This window comes from Strix aluco, chromosome Z, assembly GCF_031877795.1.
Source record: "Strix aluco isolate bStrAlu1 chromosome Z, bStrAlu1.hap1, whole genome shotgun sequence".
NCBI lineage: Eukaryota > Metazoa > Chordata > Aves > Strigiformes > Strigidae > Strix > Strix aluco.
Window position 1 is genome coordinate 30,545,746 of NC_133971.1, and position 20,645 is coordinate 30,566,390.

Consider the following 20,645-nt stretch of genomic DNA (forward strand, 5'->3'; position numbering starts at 1 on the left):
CCCCCGCGCGGGAGGGCGGGGCGGCCGCGCGGAGGGAGCGGGCGGTCAGAGCGCGGCTCGGCACTCGCCGCCGCCGCCGCGTCCCCCGGCGCCGTGCATGGAGAGGGAGCGGGCGCCGAGCGGGAAACTGCCTGCGCGCGCCTGTCCGCCCCGCCGCCGCTGCCGGGGTGAGTGGGGCCAGCGCCGCCCGGCGGCCGTTGCCCGCTGGCCGCAGCGGCCGGGAACGGGGCGGGGGGGGTGTGAGAGTAGGCGGGGGAGGCGGGTGTCCGGGGTGGCGGCCACCCCTCAGCGGCGGCCACCCCTCGGCGGCGGGCACCCCTCGGCAGCGGGTACCTCTCGGCGTGTCCCGCCGCCCTGTCCCGCCGGCGGGGAGCTCCGCCGGCCGGCCCGGGAGCCGCGTGTGGCGGCTGCCCCTGCCCGGACCCCGCGGCTTGTGAGTTGAGCGCGGGGATCGGGGGGCGCGGCGGGGCCGGCGCTAGGCAACGCGGCGGCGGGGCCCCGCGGGGCGGCGGCGGGCAGCGTTCGGCGGGACGGCGGCCCCGCGGCGGGCCCTACCTGTGTGGGGCGGCAGCGGGGCGAGAGGGCTCCCGGTCGGTGCGGAAGGCCCTTCTTGTCTGGCGGTGTGTGTACAGGTCACTGCTGCGTGCGCTCCCCCCGCGAACCCGCGCTGCCGGGGAGGCTGGCCGGGCGCCGGTCCGAGCTGGCCGGTGCAGGACCTGGAAGTCCCGCCGTCCCTCCCCCGGCTGCCGCACCGCGGCGAAGGTGGTGTGCTTGGCAGGAGAACTTCCTCGAGAACGCTTACTTGCGCCGTTAAGCAAAAGGGAAACAAAATAACTAAACAACTTCATCTCACCGCAGAACGAGGGCAGACAGTCACAGAAGCATCCGTAGTTTTTCTCTATGTGTCTGTACTGAATTTGCTCCAGGGTGGGGAAATGTTCCTTTAGATGTGGGTTATGAACTAATGAAATTCATTTATTTTCACAAGATAATTTTTTTTTTTTTTTTAGAAAAGAACTGCGGATAAAACTTCAGATTTTTCTTTGTTTGTGCAGCTGAAGTCTAATTAGGACTCCATTGCCGCTGTCTTCAAATATCCCCTCTCACCTCCTCAGTCTGTGACAGGTGAGAAGGTAACACCTTGCTTTGGTTATTTCTAAATTATTTGTTGCCAGAGAGACATAGACTATATTCTTTTTGGTTGTTGGGCAGAGGGAGACGTAATTGGGAAGGTTGGAATGTCTACTTAAAGTTTCAGATGCGATTTTGCACCTGATAGTAGTTACTTAATGGTCAGTGTTTCCAATATTTTAACCCTGTACAGCTATCCAGTTTATCATCTACTTCTCCACTGGTTCTGTTGTTAGTCAGATTTAATACATATGTAGTTTAGGTGAGAAAGAACTATTTCTAAAGTTTGTATTTTATGGAAAATCAATATTGACAGAAGATCATAAAGAGGTTATGTGCACTGTTAAAAAGGGTAGTTATATGGGTTAACTTTTTTTTTCCCCCTTGCCCAGTATTCCTAGTAATTGTTATGGGAGTAGTATTGTAGTGATGTTCCTTGGGCATACCCGTTTATTGTCCCTTCTTAGCGTCGGTGACAGTAATTTGAGAATCCAGTAGGAACATGGTAGGTACCACTGTGTTCTGCTTGATGAGAATGAGTCCCAAGTGACTTCAGTGGTGTAAGTGGAGAATTTTGTGGTAAACAACTTCAGGATTATAGTGTGAAATGATAGGGCTTTTAAGCAGTGGTGCGCTTTCCAGAGAAGCCTTAAATCTGAGCTGTTTACAGAGTTTTAATTTTCGTAAGTGCCAACGACAGCAACATAGGGAAGCAGTATTTGCTGCTGGGATAGGGGAAGTTTTAAGGAGCAAGAAGCTTACAGAATGCAGAAAATGGTTTGACATTCTTGTTGATGAAATCAGATTGACTGGAACTGCAGAATGGAAAATGAAAGGAGACTGCTGCTGCTTCTCACGTGTAGCTGTTAAGAGTGGTGATTGGGCTAATAAAAAACAAAGTTGAAATCTCTGTAGAATAACTGTTTCCAAACTGTGTGGAGTTAATGCTATGCATGACCACAGATTACTAAAGTGAATGTCTCTACTGTCTTGTACTAGCAATAGCATCTTGCTGAAGTTGTAAGAAAAGCAGTTACTGAACATTTTTGCCATGGGTCTCTTTATCTCAGCTCTGGGGCATTTTTGCAGTATGACCTCATGTAAATAAAAAGCTAAGTGATGATGTTTGCAGTTACAGGAAATAATTAGGATCTCAGCTGAAAGAACCTTAAGAGGGAAATAAACAAGATTCATAAATACAGTAATGTTAAACAGATACATGAATTGGTGTTAATTATGGATAAAAGGGAACAGCTATAAAAAGTTACAAAACTTTCATTAAAAAAGGAGATTAATGTAATTAAACATGCAATAATTTTTTAAAAAGATTTGTTTTAATGGTGATTTGAAAAAACAACTGATGTAGAAGAAGGCAACCAAACCCTCGTGGCTTTTTTATAAAAGCAGCTGGAGGTTTGAGTAGGAGGCTGAACTAGATGACCTCCTGAGGTGCCTGTCAGCCCTATCCTGTCCTAGTGCTGCTGTGCTGTTATAGGCTAGCATTTCTGTTGTAACAACCCCCCGCTTCTTTTTACCTAGGCTTGTATGCAAATATTAACACTGTTTAGGCAATACATAGCTACATTTTTTCCATTTAACTCAGTAGAGCTGCTGTTTCAAAGCCTCTGACCCTGTCTGTGCACTGATTTCAGTGGGTTCCATATGAATTCATATGTCCACCCACAGGGTTCTCAGCATGAGCCCCATAAGATGACTAATACAAGTAAGACTAGCAAGATCTGAGTCAACATTAGAGCTCACACTTGCGTTTGTATCTAACTTGTTTCAGATGTGATTTCTATATCAGAAGGTAAATGAGAAGCTTGCTTGAATTTCTGGATATGAGATTTTGCAGATTATTCCATAAGGTAGATCTATCTTTATGGAGACTTGAAAAACAAAACAAAAATGGTGTATATACAGGGAAGCTTCTTTATAGTAGTTCTGCTGGAAGAACTATAATCAGTTTTATTTGCCACATACAAGTAGCTGCTTTTTGCTGCATGCTGTGGTGATCTAGAGAGTACATTATATCTCTCACTTAAATGAGTGAGAGCTAGAAGGTACAAGTGTAAAGTATCTTGTTGCTGTCAGTTGCAGCCTGTGAGGAGCTGGAAGAAAAAAGGTGATGCCTCACTCCAATGTTAAACTCTCTGGGTTATGCAGTACTGAATGCAGACAGATATAATCCCCTTGCGTTATCATGGGTATTGAAGTACAGCTGATTTGATCTACTAAAGTAATTTCTAGCTTGCTTTCTGTCCTGTTGACCTGTAATAGAAAGCATGTTTTATGTGAAGGAAAATGTAAGTGCTTCTTTAGTACTTCCTTGCCTGGAAGAGAATTGTCCATCTGATTTTGGCTGTGCAGTCACTGTATCATACAGTCAAACATGAATACTTGAATCTGACTTGTGAAAAAAAAAAAATCCAACATGGTGCAGCCAACTATTGATTTAAAATCAATACAAGCATTGTCCTTTTATGATGTGAATTGTCTCTGCATCTGTGTCTCTGACACTGACTTCCACAGTAGTACTACAGAGTTCCTTTTGTTGTTAGTAGATTGCTTCTTAATCATGGTTGAACATTTCCTTTTATTGGGAAGAGAGGCATTAACTCTTGATGTTTTGATTTTCCCTACCTCTGTCCCTTCTTCTGAGCTTTTTTTTTTTCCCCTAGTATTGTTAGTATTTATCCATAGCTGAGATAAATCTATGAATTGATTCTGGTTTTCTGTGATGTCACAATACACAGTATTTCAGGTGAAATAAAAATGTTTTCGATTCCATTCTTTGTTCATTGGAACACTGTTTCTTGTCTTGCATGTGCCTGTATTAAGCAGAGATTCTGTTGAGCTGCACATCCCGTGCATGGTTATTTTGTTTATCTGCTTACACTTGGCTTAAAATTCAATGCTGTGTAGGAATACCTGCAAGTTATTCTTTCAGGACTTTATTATTTTGTATTTGTTCACATCAAATCTTATCTGTCTTCTGGTTTTTTTTGCTCGGTTAGCTCTCAATTTTGATCCTGCTCAAGTGTTATGTTAACCAGTTATCACCAAAGTTGTTTTTAGGTTGCCATTCAATACTCACTAGAAAGCTAAAAAATATATTCAATGCCAGGCCTAGGAAATAGAGCTGGAACATTTTATGGACTTACTAAACTCAAGATTGATTACTTAAGCTGGGACTTTGAACATGCTTATATGCTTGCATAAATATGTATAGTGTGGTATTTCTTGCTCTGTGTGCATCCCCTTGTAGAAACTTTTCTGCTGTTTACCTCAGTTCTTGAGCTATGTGTTGTTCATGATGTGAATTTTTATACTGACAGTCCAGTGGAGTTATCTTAGCTGATACTCCCTTTATCATTTTGCTTATCTGCTCAAGCAGTTGCAGTGGATTTCAGGGTTTAAAAGAGTATTTTACAAGTGTTTTAAAATAAATATATTGTACATGTTCAAAGTGATGTGACTAAAGCATGTATACTTAAGAATTAAAAAATGTTTCTTTATGTGACTTTATTGGTCTTAATAATTTATTTTTTGTAGCTTTTAATAATAATTATCAAATCAGTTGAAAACAGTTTGTGAGGCTTTTTTTGCACAAACTAAGCCATCCTGTTTCCCAAAAATACAGAGTGTGGGGACAAGAACTTTGAGATTTTTTTTTGTTTAATATTTTAGAGGAGTAGTGTTAACATTTCTTAGTCTAACATTGACACTGCACATACAAAATGGATCTTTAAGAACATGTCTAGTATACTTTAATACTTTCTGTCTTTGTTCTCCATTGGTCTTGGTTGACTGCTAGGATTTTGTAGTTATGAGCAAAATGTTCATCATTCTTCAATGTGTTGTGCTACAGCCTGGGTTTCCAGCACTGTGAGATATTTTTGAAGCAAGAAAAACCTTTACATGTCTAATATTGATACATGTAAATGTACAGTACATTTGGTACCTGTATTTCTCAAACAATTTTTAGAGGTTTCAATTGTTCAAGTGCATTTAGTTTGGGAGCCCTGTTAACTTCAACATGAAATTATGGGATTGCTTGCATGGATTGAGCTATAGAGATAGGGCCACATGTGGTGCCTGAGTTTTACTGAATATGTTAGGTAAAACACTACTAGGAGACTAATGCAAGAGCATTTGAGGACAAAGGCTACTGGAAAACAACCATTAATTCCTAATAAAAGAGGGGTTTTTGTGAGTTAAAAAGGTGCTTTGGAAACCTATTAAGATAGTCAGATAACATAGAAGGCTCTGAGGACAAAAGCCTCTTAAAAATAGCTTTCAAGTGAGGATTCACGTTGGAGAATCATGTTCAGAAAAAAAATACAAAGTCTGTTATGTGGGGTGTAGTTGGTGTACTGCATACTACGGTAAGACACTATAAGCCAGCAAGTATCTTCTCTTTTGCAGCATTTCCTAGTTGCGGGGAATTCTGACATTCTTTAGTGTTTGGTGCTGGTTCTGCAAAATGTAGCAATACTGTATTATGTTTGTTCATAAGTAACTCTAGTACAGTTGCAAGAGACAGCAATCCCCAGCTCTCTCCATACTTCTCTCTAAAGCAAAGGAGCAACAGGTTGCCGGAATGCAGAGGTGGAATAAAGCCGTCTACGTGTTTGTTGCATCCTGTCTATATGAAGGAATGTTCCTATGTGCTCAGAAATCAGGAGCTGGGTCTAAATAGCAAGTGGTCTGTATGAGGGCACATCCCCTCAGGGACAAGCGGAACCAAAACCATTCTTATTCCAGTCCTGTAGTCTACAAAGGTAAAGAAGGCAAAATGTTATCCTCAGAAAATGGAGGGAGTAAAAAAAAGAGTTGAATTAAGTGAAGCCCTTAAAGCCCTTTCCTTATAGTTGAAGGAATCAAAATTGGACACAAAGCCAAACTATTTCCATTTTATAGGTGACATGAAGACTGCCAAGAGAATTAGTGAACCTGAAAGCGTGCATGTTTTTAAACTTTATCAAACTTCTAAAGACATTTCCTCTCACTATGAAATGTACCTCACATGGAGAGAACTGCTTCTTGTACAAACTGATTTTGGAAATTATAGCTGGGCATTTCTGATCTTATTCCTGACATTATTTTGCCATACTTGCAGCTGGCACTACACGTTCTCGCTTTGGATTCTTTTTTGAACCACTAGGAAGTTTTATTTCAATATGGAATATATTACAGTCATATAATAATATGTACATAGAAATGTCTTCAGTTTTTATTGTTTTGTAAAATCAGATTTAAGCCAGTTGTATGAGATTGTACTCTGAGTCTCAGATTAGTTGTGTGAGATTTGAATGCCCACTTTTGTGTGTTAAGATCAGTGTTAATATGCAGTTTTTAAGCAACAGATTTATTTTTATTGTGGGGACAAATTGTCTGCTATGCATAGTTTTTAGATTTCTGCACTGAGTAAAAAAACAGTGACACTCTTCTGGGTTTTTTGTATTTTGGTCCTTGAGGTTTTGCTCTTTGGAGCAGTAGAAAGCAGACTCTTCCTACTTGGCAACTGATGGTCAAGGGACAGGGGAATTCCTAATGCTGGGAAGAATGGGTGGGAATCCAGGCAGAGAAAGAGTTTTGACCTTTTCGTCAGGAATTATAAACCATGAAGTCCCAGAGAACTGAGTAAGGTAGAGGTGATAGTTCCATGTGTGTTAAGTGTCTTCTTAAACTGTCTCTAGTGCATAAGGTGTTTCTTTCCTCAGCCTCTCACAAACACTGCAATTTGCTGCTCCCTCGACTTTGTAAACACAACAACTCTTTATAGGTCTGTGCTGTAAACTGTATAACAACTGTGACCCTAAGTTAAAATAAAATTATTGGTTTTGTCTTTTGGAACAAGTGGCATGAGGAAAGGGGAACGAACAGGATAACTTCTTAAGCTAGCTTGCAGTGCCAGAGAAAATGTTGTGTAACCACATCCTGGATAACCCCAAGAATGGACTGAGCTACAAAAGAAATTTTGAGTTCCCAGTGGAATCTGATGACATGGGATTGCACAAGACCCATATCCTCAGCTGTGGGCAATAAAGCATGTGTCAGTCCAACAGCTGGCTCCCAAAAGGTTGAGACTTTGGAACTATTTTAACAACTGTGTAAATAGGTGCATGGTTTTCTTTTAATTGCTCTATACCTGGGTCTTCATAAACCTTTGTAACTACGCTGTCTATATCAGGGGTTTTCTGAATAAATACTTCTGGCTGCTTTTATCTTAACCTGGCTTCAGTTAAAGGTGATTTCAAGGTAGCTGGCTAACATTAGGACATTCTATTCCTATGAGTCTCTCAATCCCTAAAACGGGAGCCTAGCACACTAAAATGGTGTTTTGGGCATTGAAAGGATGATGGAGTTGTACTGAATTCCAGTGAGTATTTTGGAAGCATGCTTGCAGAAGTTGGTGAGAAGCATGTTAGATTTAAGCATGTGATAATGAAAATGTGAAACTGTTAGTAGGACTTAGGGGATCTGTGCAAAGCGGGTGCAAAAAATGAGCTGGAATCTTCATTTTTCATTGTTATGCATTGACAGACCTGAAAGCAGTGTGATGATATAGACTGTGGTCAAAGTGGAGAATAAATAAACCAGGAGGTTTCTTTCATTGATGTTAATGAGATTACACCAGTATAAATCAGAACCAAATCAATTTGAAGCTATGTCTGCAATATAGTTACATGTGTGATTATAACACACATGGATGTACCTGAACTAGCTCATATTTCAGCAGCTGGAAGCCACAGCAGTGTAAATTGCAAAGGACACTTGGAAATTTCATGTTGCTTTTGCTACCCAAGCTGGTTCAGATATATTAACAATGTTCAGAAGGATGTCCTTAGACTGCAGCAGACTTAAGCCATACCATAATTTTCTTGGGCTTCGGTGCTTTTCCAAGTTTGTTTTCTAAGAGCTCTTGCCACTTGTTCAGCCTGATAGTTTATCAGTATTTTTGCCCATGAACTCACAAAACTGAGTTTTAAACTAACTTTAGAATGTTAAAATGTTTTTACTTTGTAAAAAAGATTGGTATATTTGTCAATTTATCATGGTTCTGTGAGTTTTGATACATAATTTTTTAGAACTCTTAAACCTAAGATAAAAAATTTTGGATAAATTGATAATACATGGTGTATTCTTTTACCATTTAAGATGATATGCTGTGATTAGAAGATTGTGCAAGGTGGTGAAATAGCATTTCTTACAGTCAGATTCTTTGGAAGGAAATCTGAAGTTTGTCATTACCTGCTATTATAGCAAGTTAACCACATAATATGCTAGAAGGCATTGTCTACTTAGTTTTACTCCTGCAGTAGCCTTGTGGACTGCTCTACCAAGTTCTGTGAAATATCTTTGAGCAGCTTTAGATTACTTGAAGCCATTTCTGGAAATACGGAAAAGCTTTAGTTTTAAACATTGTGTAGGGCACTTGGTGCTTTGTGTTAATGTGTCAAACTACTTTTCTCCTTCTCCCACATCTGAAGACTGTCTTGGCTAAGAAACTCAGTATTGTTTTGACTTGCCACAATGTTGCTGAAGTATTTCTGACTGAGAATGCCTAAGAGGAAGTGACCTCAAATGCCCTTTATCATACTGTTAAAACAATAGGTTAAATATGTGTTGGAGATAGGAAAAGTGGTGGTCTTTTTTCACGCTAAGGGGACATATAGAAGGAGAACAAGACTATATCATCTCTGATCCTGGTTGGACAGACAGTTAATATAGATGAAAGGGAATTCTTTCCCCAGTCCTCTATTCTGCAGGTGGAACAGGCCTCACTCCCCAGTCTGTTCACACAGGGTCTGCTACAGTCCCTGACTATGTTGGTGGCCTCTGCTGTGAACTTGTTCCTGTTTGTCAGTGTTTCTTCTGGGGATGGGATAGGTCCTGGACACAGAATTTTAAATTCAAGTAAGATCTGAATCTTGTCAAAGTTCTAAAGAAATGCCAGGACAGTAGGCAGTCAGACTCTTAAACAACCAAACTGGGAATATTTTCCTCTCCCAGTTTATGTATAAAAATAGTCATAAGATTATGTGATGCATTGGTTTTAAACCCTTGAAGGACATTGTGACCAGAAACAATCTGTTCAGTTCATATAATTATAGCGCTTCTCTTCTTCAATGAACTGCTCAGTTTGAGGTGTAAAATGTGTTTTGATAAATTTATTTGGTTATGTAGCATTTCTTTAGAAGTGTTGTATTTAATAATCTCAGCTGTAGACTTTTTCTTTGGTTTTGTATGGTTTTGTTATATTTAAATTTTCTAAATGTAGCGTGCCACAAATAAGTTAAAAATTACTGTCTTGAAAGCCATAGCCAATGTGCTTGTTAGCGTAATGTAATTAATTAAAACTCAAAGTCTAGATAGAACCCATTAAGTTGTATCACTGCTTACATAAAAATGCAACATAATGTCTTGTTTCATTAAAAAAATTTTAGTACAAAGAACTATTTGATTGCTTCAGTGACTAAATGTGCAGAACGACAGCTTAAAATGTGCAAAACAAGTGATTTATATTAGATGTTCTCTTCAATTTCAATCATAACTTAAGCTATTCTAAATTAATTTGAATAAATCAATCTGTCTTGCCCTCAGATTGCTGAGTACTTAATTACACACAGTTTATATGCATGTGATACATTTTAGTTGTGGGTTTTTTTAATTCCCTTTGGTTCTGTAAGATTCATGGACTGTTAAACCAACTGGAACTCTTGGAGTATTACAGCCTTTTGTTTTTGTCACGTCATTAAACTTCAACCAGTTGAGACCAATGCATTCCGTTTTGCTGGAATGTCTTCTAGAGCCAGTTACAAGGGTATGCTGGTGGGATACGGTTCTCTTATCAACCTGAATTCTTGAGTACGAGTTTACAAATCAAGTTAGTTTTAGTATTTGCCTTTCTTAACAGTTGCTCTGTAACCTCTTTCCTTACTAATAAAGTTAATTGTGGAATGTAAGTTTCTTCCCTTGAGGAACATAAATGTATGATGAATCAGTATGCTATTTTTTTGCATCATTTAATGATATCTAAATTTGTTTAATAAGAGCTTGTACTATTGATATTATTTATTCCTGAAATTCTTGTATTTCTGACTGAGATTCAGTCTTGTACTTGAGAAGCTAATTATATATGTAATGTTAGAACACTTGCCTTCTGTTTCCACTTTTTGTTTTATATTGCTTTTTAGATTTCATGTTGCTGCCTCTATTATCAAATTAAGATGAGCTAAAATATTAGGCTGTTTTCTTGATTATTTAAGAGGAGTTCAGAAGAGGAAAGAAGAGATCTTAAGAAATCCCAAATTGTTAAGCAAAATATCTTAATTGTTTTCCTCTATTTGAGAAATATATTTGTTTGGAAGCAGTAAGCATGCATGTATTACCTCTGTGTTTTTATTAGTTGAAACTATCTTTGCTTAGTTCTGCTTCAAGAGCAAATATAAATTCTCACCTAAGAGTTAATTTGTTATAATCCAGTACAACGAATTTAGAATACTTACCTATTGTTTGGTGCAGTATCTTTCTCATCTTGACATAATTTCCAGTTACTCACTGAGCCTTTAGAGAAAGAAACAAAGCAAACAAAACTGATGGACATCCTTTTGCTGTCAGGGAAATCATCCTCCTTGGTAACACATTAAGGAGAAGAAAGAGAGACTAAGGGAACAAGAGCAATATAAAAGCCTTCCTGGCAAAAACATACAAGGTACAGCAACAGAGTTAAATGAACTTGTAGAGTCATTTGGTAAGCTTACACAACAGATGCCAGAAAAAATAAAAGTTTTTTAAAATTGTAGAAGTGGACTTTCTAATCTGAATGATATTGCACCACACACAAGATAACTATTTTGAACCTACAAATAAAAAGAGAGTCTCAGTCAAAGACACTGTGGGGAGAGCATAATATATCCTTACTGCTTCTGAATGGTTGTTTCCTGTGCTGTAAGAAAAGAAATTTTCTTCTTGCACAACAGTAAAAAAAATTTTTGCTTTCCTTCCTCACAGTAGTGAAGCAGGAGATGAGTTTACAGGCAGGAAGAGGAACTCAGTAGGATTCTGAAAATAAAATTACTTTAAGGAGGGAGCAAGTATGTAAACAGCTTTGTGTCTTCATACCTCCAGATGCATCTCTGTTCTTTACCTTCTTACCATCTCTTTAGTCTTCAGAACTTTTCTGTCATATTCAGTCACATCTCTCCTGTTGTGGCTGTTTCTTTCTTACATACCTTTCTTCAGTCCCATTAATAAAAGAGCCATTGGCTGTGCTGTTGTTCTCAGAGTTAAGTAGGTTTTAAGATGCTTTCTGATCTTGACAGTAGTCAAGGTCAGACCTACTTGGAACCAAACTTCAGGGCCCAGATCCAGCCAAGTATTTTGCCTTTCAGGTAACATTAATGAAATAACCTTTTGTCTTTCTGGATCTGTTGTCGTCCTCAGATTTGCTAGAGCAAACTCCCCAGTAAAGTTTTGAGCGCCTCTGGATGGGAAAATGGGAAGAAAATAAAATAGCCAAAAAGCACATTACATAAAAGCATTAAGATCAGAAACTACACACCCAATATAGTTATATTTGCAAGCTGGGTTAAACTATATTAAAATTGTCTGGGAGGCTGGAAAATTGATTTTTCAATTGGAGGAGAACTGTTGCTGGTTTTGAAGAGGAAATTAGGTTTGATTTGTTAGTGGAAGAAACAAATTGCTTGTGAAAAACAGATTGTGAGAAGACTCAGTTCTGTTAGCCTCAGTGGGCAAGGGTGTGGTATTGTGATTAGAATTTATTTTGAACTGTGGGGAATGAGAAGAAGCTGTATTTGTCTGGAAGGAGAGACTGTCAGGTGGCTTGGCAGTGGACTGGATGAAAACTGATGTTTAGTCTGACATACAGGGATAATGGGAGGAAGTTGAAATGTATTATGAATGGTGGAAGAAAACCCAGATGACAGAGATGAGTAAAACGGTGCAAGAAAGTGTGGGTAGATGAGTAGTTCCATACTGGAAATACCGACAGTGCAAGTCCTTGTATGTGTCCTTTTAACCTTAACTGTTAATGTACATGTTTAATTATTCCAACAGTTATAGCTGTTGGAAATTTCAGTGAGGCTGGTGTGTTGAAAATGGGGAATTCCTTTCTTTTGATAAGACTTTGGAAATTCTCTTTTTGTAACCTCCATATAGACAGTTTATCAAGAAAAAATGGATACTGGTAGGCTTTTGGGGCTGCTGTTCATGCTGTGTTAGAGTTTCTTGCTCATTTTGATTCACCATGGTTGAGGGCTGTATGTATGTGAGCATTAAAGAATTCATAATTTGAACTAAAATTGTCTGTAAAATAAACTAGAATTTATTTCCTCAGCACATGTTGTATCTAACACGTGCATTCACACATTCCTTACTTATTTTTCACCAATAACTTTTTAGTTTCTTAACAGTGGAATGAGCAGAATATGTAGTGTATTTCACATTGTGGTTCTGTCCTTACTTAGATGTGTGGTGGAATAAAGTAGCAGTTTAACAGACCTTTTTGTTTTATCGCATCTCTGTTTTATTGTCACAGATGGTGTACAGGATTAGTTTTGCAATTGTAATTTGTGATCTTTCCTGTTTGTTCCTACATACTTTTATTTCCTTTTATCTGTGTAATGGGTGAGGTCCTTTTGAAGGCATAATCGAAATATCAGATTGCAGTACTAATGATGGGTAGTGAATTGCTACGTAAGACTAGAACTGTTTTAAGTTACTGAAACAATTTTTTTACTCATAAATACATACTTGTACATGCAATGTTTACAGTAAAATGCTATACAATTCTGATATTTTTTGAGAGGGATTCTTTAGTAGAGTACCATTGCATGCATAAATACACAATTATCTCTGTATTTAAAATTATATCATGATTCTTTAATGGAACATGGAAGTTAATCTAGGTGATGATTAGAAAATTTCACATGCTTTCAAAATGTAATTAGAGCATTGCAAATGTGTTATTACTAATGCTATTGTTTCTGCTAGTTTCAAAACATTTGAAAATTATTCTTGATGTTTAGCAAGTAGATCATCAAAATGCTACTGTTGAACTAGTTCACTAGTCTTTAGCAAATCTCATTATATGATTACAACCATACTTAAAGTGTTAAATCGTGTGTACAAGTAATGAAAGAAATGGCAGGTCAGCAGTGGATTACACAGACTGTATGTGGGAGTGTCAGTTTGTCTTTTCATTTTTGCCCTTGTAACCTGGAAATCCTTGTTGAGTAAAGAACATGTTTACTGTCAAGAGTACTATGGTAATTAGGCTATTTGGAACAAATGCATGATATCTAGACTCAATAACAGTAACACATCATTTGACATTGCAATTTCTTTCACACAATTGTTGCAATTGCAATTGTTTCTTTCACACAAAAAGAAGATGATGAAAAAAAGCTTACATGATTTTTAGCTCACTAATAGTGCTGGAACTAATGAAAGTAACACTGTAATCAAAACTTGATCATGGTTCAGTAGGAATGAAGTAATTTACAGCACAGAAACAAGAAAAATTTGGCAACACTACCCTTAATGGTAGCATAAAAATGGGTTTTCCAGAACCTTCTTCTAGATATATTTTTATATATATATATATATTTCTAGGATTTATATAAATTTCTGAGTTAACTTGTTTCTCTGTTAAGAAGTCAGGATTATCTGCAAACAGGATGCACTCAGACTGTTTTGTAAAGTTCAGTGGTTGCATAAATGGCCTGATCAGTAATTTATACTTTTAATGGATTGTTTCTAATTACTGACTTGACAGCCGTTATACAAGAAGACATTGCAGATTATCAACTCCAAAAGCAACTTGTATGCTCTTGAGTGATAAGGAAATGAAATACTAGGGACAGCTGACTCTTTTTCTTCTACGGAAAGGAAAAAAAAAACCCCAAATGTCTCAAAGGGGCAGAATGAGTTCTTTTGAGTCCTGCTGCTAGGAAAGGAAGGAGGAAATGGGAAATAGAGAATGCCCAAAATAAACAAAGGAAAAGGAATTTAAAATGGGGAACTTTTATAAAATACAGAATAGAACAGGGGTGTGAAGTAGAAAGAACAAAGGAGGGTGTGGGGTTTCTTTTTCCCCCCACTTTTTTTCTGTCCTTTTTTTTGTCTTTTTGAGGGTGCAGATAGGATTACGATATATAAAAAAGAAGGGAAGAACGTAAAACCAGAGGAAAATGTGGAAGGACATTCAGCTGCCAGCATAATTACAGTACTGCTGGACTGGAGACTCAGCTTGATAAGTATTTTGAGGCTTTGCAGGCCCAGTATAGGCAATATATTTGCATTTATGTGTTAAAGGGCGAAATATTTAGTCACTTGTCTGAGTCCTGCTACCACCTTGGAAAAGCTTGTGAAGTGAAGGACCAGTGAAGGGGGTCCTTCAGCAACTGAGCAAAGGCAGTACAGAAAGGACTGATCTGAGAGCAACTGCAGCTCTAGGAAGACAGTTGAGCTATGTGTGGGACAGCTTTGGATTTGTAAAAGGAGGAAGATATGATGACATTTCAGCTGTTTGGCTGCAGTAGAAAATACACTTGTTTCAATGAGCATGTTGTCCGTTCACCAGAATCTGGGCACTGGCATGTGAAGCCTTTGACTGGTGAGCTGTATCTCCTGTATTAGCGATGTGACACAAGTTTCCCATCCAATATGTCAGTTGCAGACACATAAAAGCAGAGTGTAAAGGAGAACAACAGGACAAGTGTTTACTGGTTTTGTTTGCTTATAGAGTAGAATTGCTAATAAGGTGAGGTAAACAGTGTTAAGAAAAAGAGGTTTGTCAAGGCTGGGATGAAAAGGTACATGGAAGCTTAGTGTCACTGTTACCAACACTTTCTTCAAACACGCCTGATAAGAGGAATGAGGTCCTTGAGCAGAAAGCACTGAAAAGAGAGAGGTATAGAATAAGAGAAAGGGTTAAAAGTTTTGAGTACTGATGCTGTCTTCCATGTCAGGGGCCTAGCAGGCAAGTAAGGCAAGGATCCTCTGATTGAGTCAAAGGACAACTGAATTAACTGGAGTTGAGTAACATAGGTGCAGAAGGCCAGTAGGTTTGTATTTGTCATTGTATTATTTCTAGTACTGCTGCTGCAGTGATAAAGGGTGTGCATTAAGCTGACAAAATCCTTGCACCTAGATATACAGTCCTGCTATAGTAGTTGAAGGAATTAAAAGAAATACTGTTTTTCAGATACATATAGGTGTCTTTCATCAAAACATTGATTCTGTTATTTGATTTCATTCAGTATAAAATAAGGTTCATAAAATCTTAAGAACAAAAGAACAATCATAAATGCATATATGATTACAGCCCTTGAAGCAGAAAATTTCAAGTGTCTTTAAAGAGGATCTGCAGTTGAATCATATCTTTTTGGTCCTGTATGTTTAAAAATAACCGAACACCTCTGTTCAAATGATTCAGTATTATTACTAGAAGCCTAGCTTCTGACACTTGCCTAGTTTAAAGTACCCAGCTCTTTTGGGGGTCAAATTGAAAAAGGCATTAGATTAATATGCAAAAAGCAAGTCAACAATAAAACGTTAAACTCCTTAATCTGACTGAGCTGTAGCTTGTTTGTTTTGATTTCTAATTTTTTTTTCTGTCAGGATTCAAATACTGTTTCACTGCTTGGACCTTCAGTCAAAGTCTTATGAAATCAACAAAATTAATTTGAATGCTTCTCCATTTTCATTTTAATCTATGTGGACATGATAAAAATATTTGAGTAGTGTGACTCAGCTAGTAACTGAATAAATCTAAGCAGGTGTTATGTAGCAAGAGTTTATTTTTTAATTGAGGTCGATTCTGAGTTATTGCTGAGGTAATTAAAAGGTTCTTCTGGATAGAAGATAAAATACAGCCTTTTGGAGGTAACCACCAGTATTTTAGCACCCATTGGACTTGTTACTTTGTGAACATTTCTGTGTAGTGGGTGCTGTTGTTTATTATTAAAGCTTTGAAGTTCCTGGTAAAAGTTTAACAAGCTTCCATGTCCCAGATCTTTCTTGCAATGTAAATTAAGTGTTGAGAAGATGTATGGGAAAACTTCCATACCAATTTCCACTCCACTTGAACCTCCTAAGGGTAACAGAGGGCTAGGAGCAGGAGGGCAGAGAGTGGACAGCATGAAGCAGGTTATAGTCCTTGCTTGTGTTTATTGACAGACCAGATTGCAGAGACAAATACTTCATTGTAGTTGCAAAGGGAATAAAATCCTTTTAATCTCCAAACATTTTACAATTACGAACATCTCTTCTTCACTAAGATGGTTCTTCTCTGAATTTATTTCATTTTATTGTCAAATTGAGAGTATTTACTTGCTGGCTGATGTAACCATCCCACGACCTGTACTGGCAAAAAGAGTGTTTTTGAATCCTCTTCTACCTTTATGTAGAATCTGGAAAGGTACAGTGCATTTTCAGGAATCAGTCTGTGTCTCTGGGTTTACTTCTTTTTCCATCTACAGATTGAATTTTCTGTTACATGGAGTAAAATACAAGTTTCTCTCATGTAGTTTAGCAAAGTGTATTGTAGCGTACTATGAAACATCCTCCAAGTTTGAGGAAAGGGGTTGTCTCATTGTAAAGTTTGATCTGCACTGCTTGAAAAAAAGAATAATTATTAAATCATGTTAGCCCAAAGAAAGTTTAAAACTGGACCAGCCACTTTGTGTTTGTTTTTGTTGCATAGCAAAGTTCCTACGTAAGAGTAGAATTTTGGGTTACTGTTCCTTCTTTCTTACGCAGATTTGCAGTTGCTTCACAGACACTTTTGCGAGTCAGAAGCTGCTCCAGCAAGTTCAGTGATTGTCAAATATGTACAACTTCAATGCTGACAACAAATGTTTACAAATGACAGTTTTATGCTTTCATTTAGTCTTAAAATGCTTAACAATTGCAAAAAAAAAATTAGTAATTTATTTTCTAGATAGTCTTCAGACTAGAATAATCTTAAATGTCACTCTTGCAGGGACTATAGAACTGTATTCCTGTTTTGGATTTCAGCTAGGTGGTATGTAAAGGTAAAGTTGTCTCCACCCTTGGTGACTAAATCCCTTGATTTATTTATATATATATATATACATTTTCATATACAAAGTATGTAAGTAAAATTGAATATGCATAATGTTACACATGTGTATGTATAAAGAAGACAAAATCTGATCCATACATATGGGTGGTGCTTATAAAATATGTTTACTGCTGAATTATATTGAAAATTTGTGTTGAATTCATTCTCACTCTGCCATCAGTTACTATTAACTGCTACTTCTCAGGGCATACTCAGTTATTTCCTAGGTGTAGCCTGCATTTTTCTTGGGTATCTAACTTTGCCATCTGTATCATTAAAATATATTTCTTTTGAATGAACCGTATATTTGAAAGGGCAGTCATTTTGTCTGATTGTGCTATTCCAGTTCAGAGCTTCTTAATACTAGATCAACACTGGCATGCAGGAATGAATCCAGTGAAGGACCACCACAGATGAATAGGGGTGGAGTACATGTTGTACAAGGGGCTGAGAGAACTGTGTGTTTCCATTTGGAGAAGTCTGAGGAGACATCGGTTTGTTGTCTTCAGTTAGCTGATGGGAGGCTGTGAAGAATATGGAGCTGGACTTGTTTTTGAAGGTACATGGTGTTTAGATGAGAGACAACAGACACAAGTGAAAACATGGGAAATTTTTGTTAGGTATTACAGAAATTTTTTTCAGCAGGAGGATGGTCAAACACTGGAACAAGCTGTTCAGAGGGGTTGTGAAGTATCTTTGAAGACAGTAAAAACTTCATTAGACAGGCTTTGAGCCTGGTATAATCTAACCCTGCTTTGAGCAGGGGTATTGTACCAAATAATCACCATAGGTCCCTTCCAACTATATTAGTCTATGATTTATTATTAATTATAATTTATATCAGCCTTTGTCACTTTCATGCATAATAGTTGTGACTTGTTTTTGTTGCGATATGAAAATAGTGTATTGTCTCACACTAAATAAAATGTTTGCTTGAATTGCACCTTTGTATGAATAATCATAACCCCAGGATAAACAACCCTGCTTGGTTTTGATTCCCTCTTGATAATTACTTTGGGACAATAATTAATATGTGTAACAACCTCTCTAAAGTATGTTTTTCGCTTATTTCTTGAAGTGGAACGTAATGAGATACTAAGTCGAAATCCTTGTAAAAGCCTGCTGAACCAGTGCAGATTTATTTTTTTTAAAAAAGTGTCTTACTGTGAAAAAAGTATGCTCATGGCCTTTTTCCTATATGAAATCTTTTCTTTTCAGATTTTCCTTAAGTCTCTTTCTAAGACAGTATAAGCTTCCAGCCATAAACTAGCTCTTTCTTAACTCTGCTGGTTTTCCTGCAGATTTAAAGAAACGTTGAATTTTTTTTTTCAGTGGTGCATTCATTGAGGATACAGTTCCATATCAGTGTTGGACTAAGGCATGTTCCCATAGATTTCTCTGTATCTTTTCTGGCAATCCTGTGTCTGTGGAGTGAAAGAATGCAGAGAACTGATCCTGCTGAACACTGTAAAATAGTCCTAACTGAAATTGGTTTACTAAATATTGTCACAGTACAACTACAAGTGCTGACATAAGGGAGCGAGTAGGAATACCGGGTGAAAGTCAGAGTGGACTTCAGCATTCCACATTTTCACAGCTTTAAGCCAGTGTGAAACCACTCTCCTCCAAGGAGAAGTTAGGCTGCATTAACCTTCATATTTGAGACTAAAAAATTAAATTTGTTACTAGATTTATTAATTGTTAGATAATTAAAGTAGTCTTAAGTTTTGGTGATGATGAAATAGGGGTGTGTTTTTTGTAGGCATTCAAAATTAGTTGAGTTGCCTGTTCAACTCAAAACGTAGCTGTCTCTTGCATGTAAATTTGCAAGTAAATGCACTTGGTTCACCGGATTTTTATTTCTGTGACGTGTTTATACAATAGGTATCTCAAAGAAATGTGTAGCTTTATTAAACCCTTTAAATGGGGGAAAAAGCAGGCTAGTATGGGTCTTGCTGCCATTTGTAATTTTATTTGTGTTGATATGTGATTAATGTCAACTCTTGGCTGCTGCTGTTCTAGATAATTTTGTAATATGAGGTGGAAATCATGAATATCCAAAGCCAACGTACACAATTCTTTTAGTGATAAAATCTTTCTATTTAAGTATACTTCTTTTTATTTAAAAGTTTCTGTGCTTTTTCATGGGGTTTGAATGGTTAAATGGATTTGTTTAGGTACTGAAAAGCTAGCGTGTAGAAGAGTTAATCAGGAATACATCTTGAAAGATAGGGAATATAAAGTAAGGTTCTTTTGGACTTCATCAATTACATGCTGATCCCAAATGCATTCAGAAGGTTTTGTTTGAAGTTGTGATAATGGAAACACTCTCCTCACCTGCTTCCATGTCTTTGCCAACAGCTCACTTATTTCATTACTGGAAACTGTGTTGATGATTTCAAGAATTCCACTTTTATAGAAGAACTTTTTCAGAACTCCAGCTCTTCAGAACTGTCTGCATTCTTCTTGTATGTTAGTTAGCAATGCCTAGTGTTTGTATATGAGAATTGAATGAATGTGTTTGTGTGGGTTCAGTTTTCTTGTGGTCTGTCAATTTGTGTGTGTACCACATAGGCATACCTAATATCCTTATCTCACATTATTAATTAAATGCTGCCCCTAATGCTGTTCCAGATAGTCAGTGTTGACTAGTGCCCTATTTGAGATGCAGACTTTCCAGTTCATGCAGCTCTCTCTGCTGGTCAACATGTATAATCAGATATGCCTGAATAAAAGCACAACCCAGATTCTTCCTTTAGTATATGCCTGTCTTTTCCTTCTTAAGGGTCAGGAGGCGTCACTGGAGAAGATCAGTTGCCTTCCTCCTCAAGTCCTTTCAAGATCTGTGACTACTTAAGTTGTATAATTCTGTCTCGCCCCATGTTGTGTTCCAGTGTGAGTCATTGTCCTTGCCAGATGGATTTGCAGTCCTGCCTAATCCTGCTGCCATGTTCTGTGTCTTCTCTTGAGAGGAAAATGGCCTGCTTGCTTTCTTTTCCTTTCTTGCCCTGTTTACCCAGTTATTTTAGTATGGAGTTGTTATTTTATAATAGCTTGTCTTACATGATGCAAGGACTGCTCATGGTAGGTATTTTCTTCATACCTGAAAATATCTGCCAGATGTGCTGCTTTGAGTGCTTTTTTAATGTGCTTTTTCATCACTTGGAAGTTGACTTGTTGAGTTGCTGAAAGTGATTCTGTGTCTTCTAAGTTAGCTAAGTCCCTATGATCTCCTTCCCTTTTGGGTTGCAGAAAAAGCAGATTTGCCTAGTCAGTAGGATGGGAGAAAAAAAACCTGTAGGAAGTGACACTAAAAGATGGAGAGAGGGAAGATTAGAAGAGGAAGAGGAAATTACATGGAAATTAGGAATTATGTGGTATCTTAAAGTTAGTC

The 20,645-nt window shown here is 38.0% G+C and overlaps 1 protein-coding gene across 4 annotated transcripts in view; it reads left to right on the top strand.

Annotated features, from left to right (window-relative positions):
• Positions 1-20,645, top strand: part of JAK2 (Janus kinase 2) — a 100,048-nt gene that overhangs the window by 7,089 nt on the left and 72,314 nt on the right. The window contains exons 1-2 of one of the 4 annotated variants that reach the window (XM_074811601.1): positions 20-167; positions 1,011-1,133. The gene's annotated coding sequence lies outside the window, so the exon portion shown is untranslated. Of the gene's footprint in view, positions 1-19; positions 168-415; positions 434-1,010; positions 1,134-20,645 lie in introns of those variants that run through there. The other 3 variants (XM_074811600.1, XM_074811605.1, XM_074811603.1) reach the window with 3 other exon arrangements.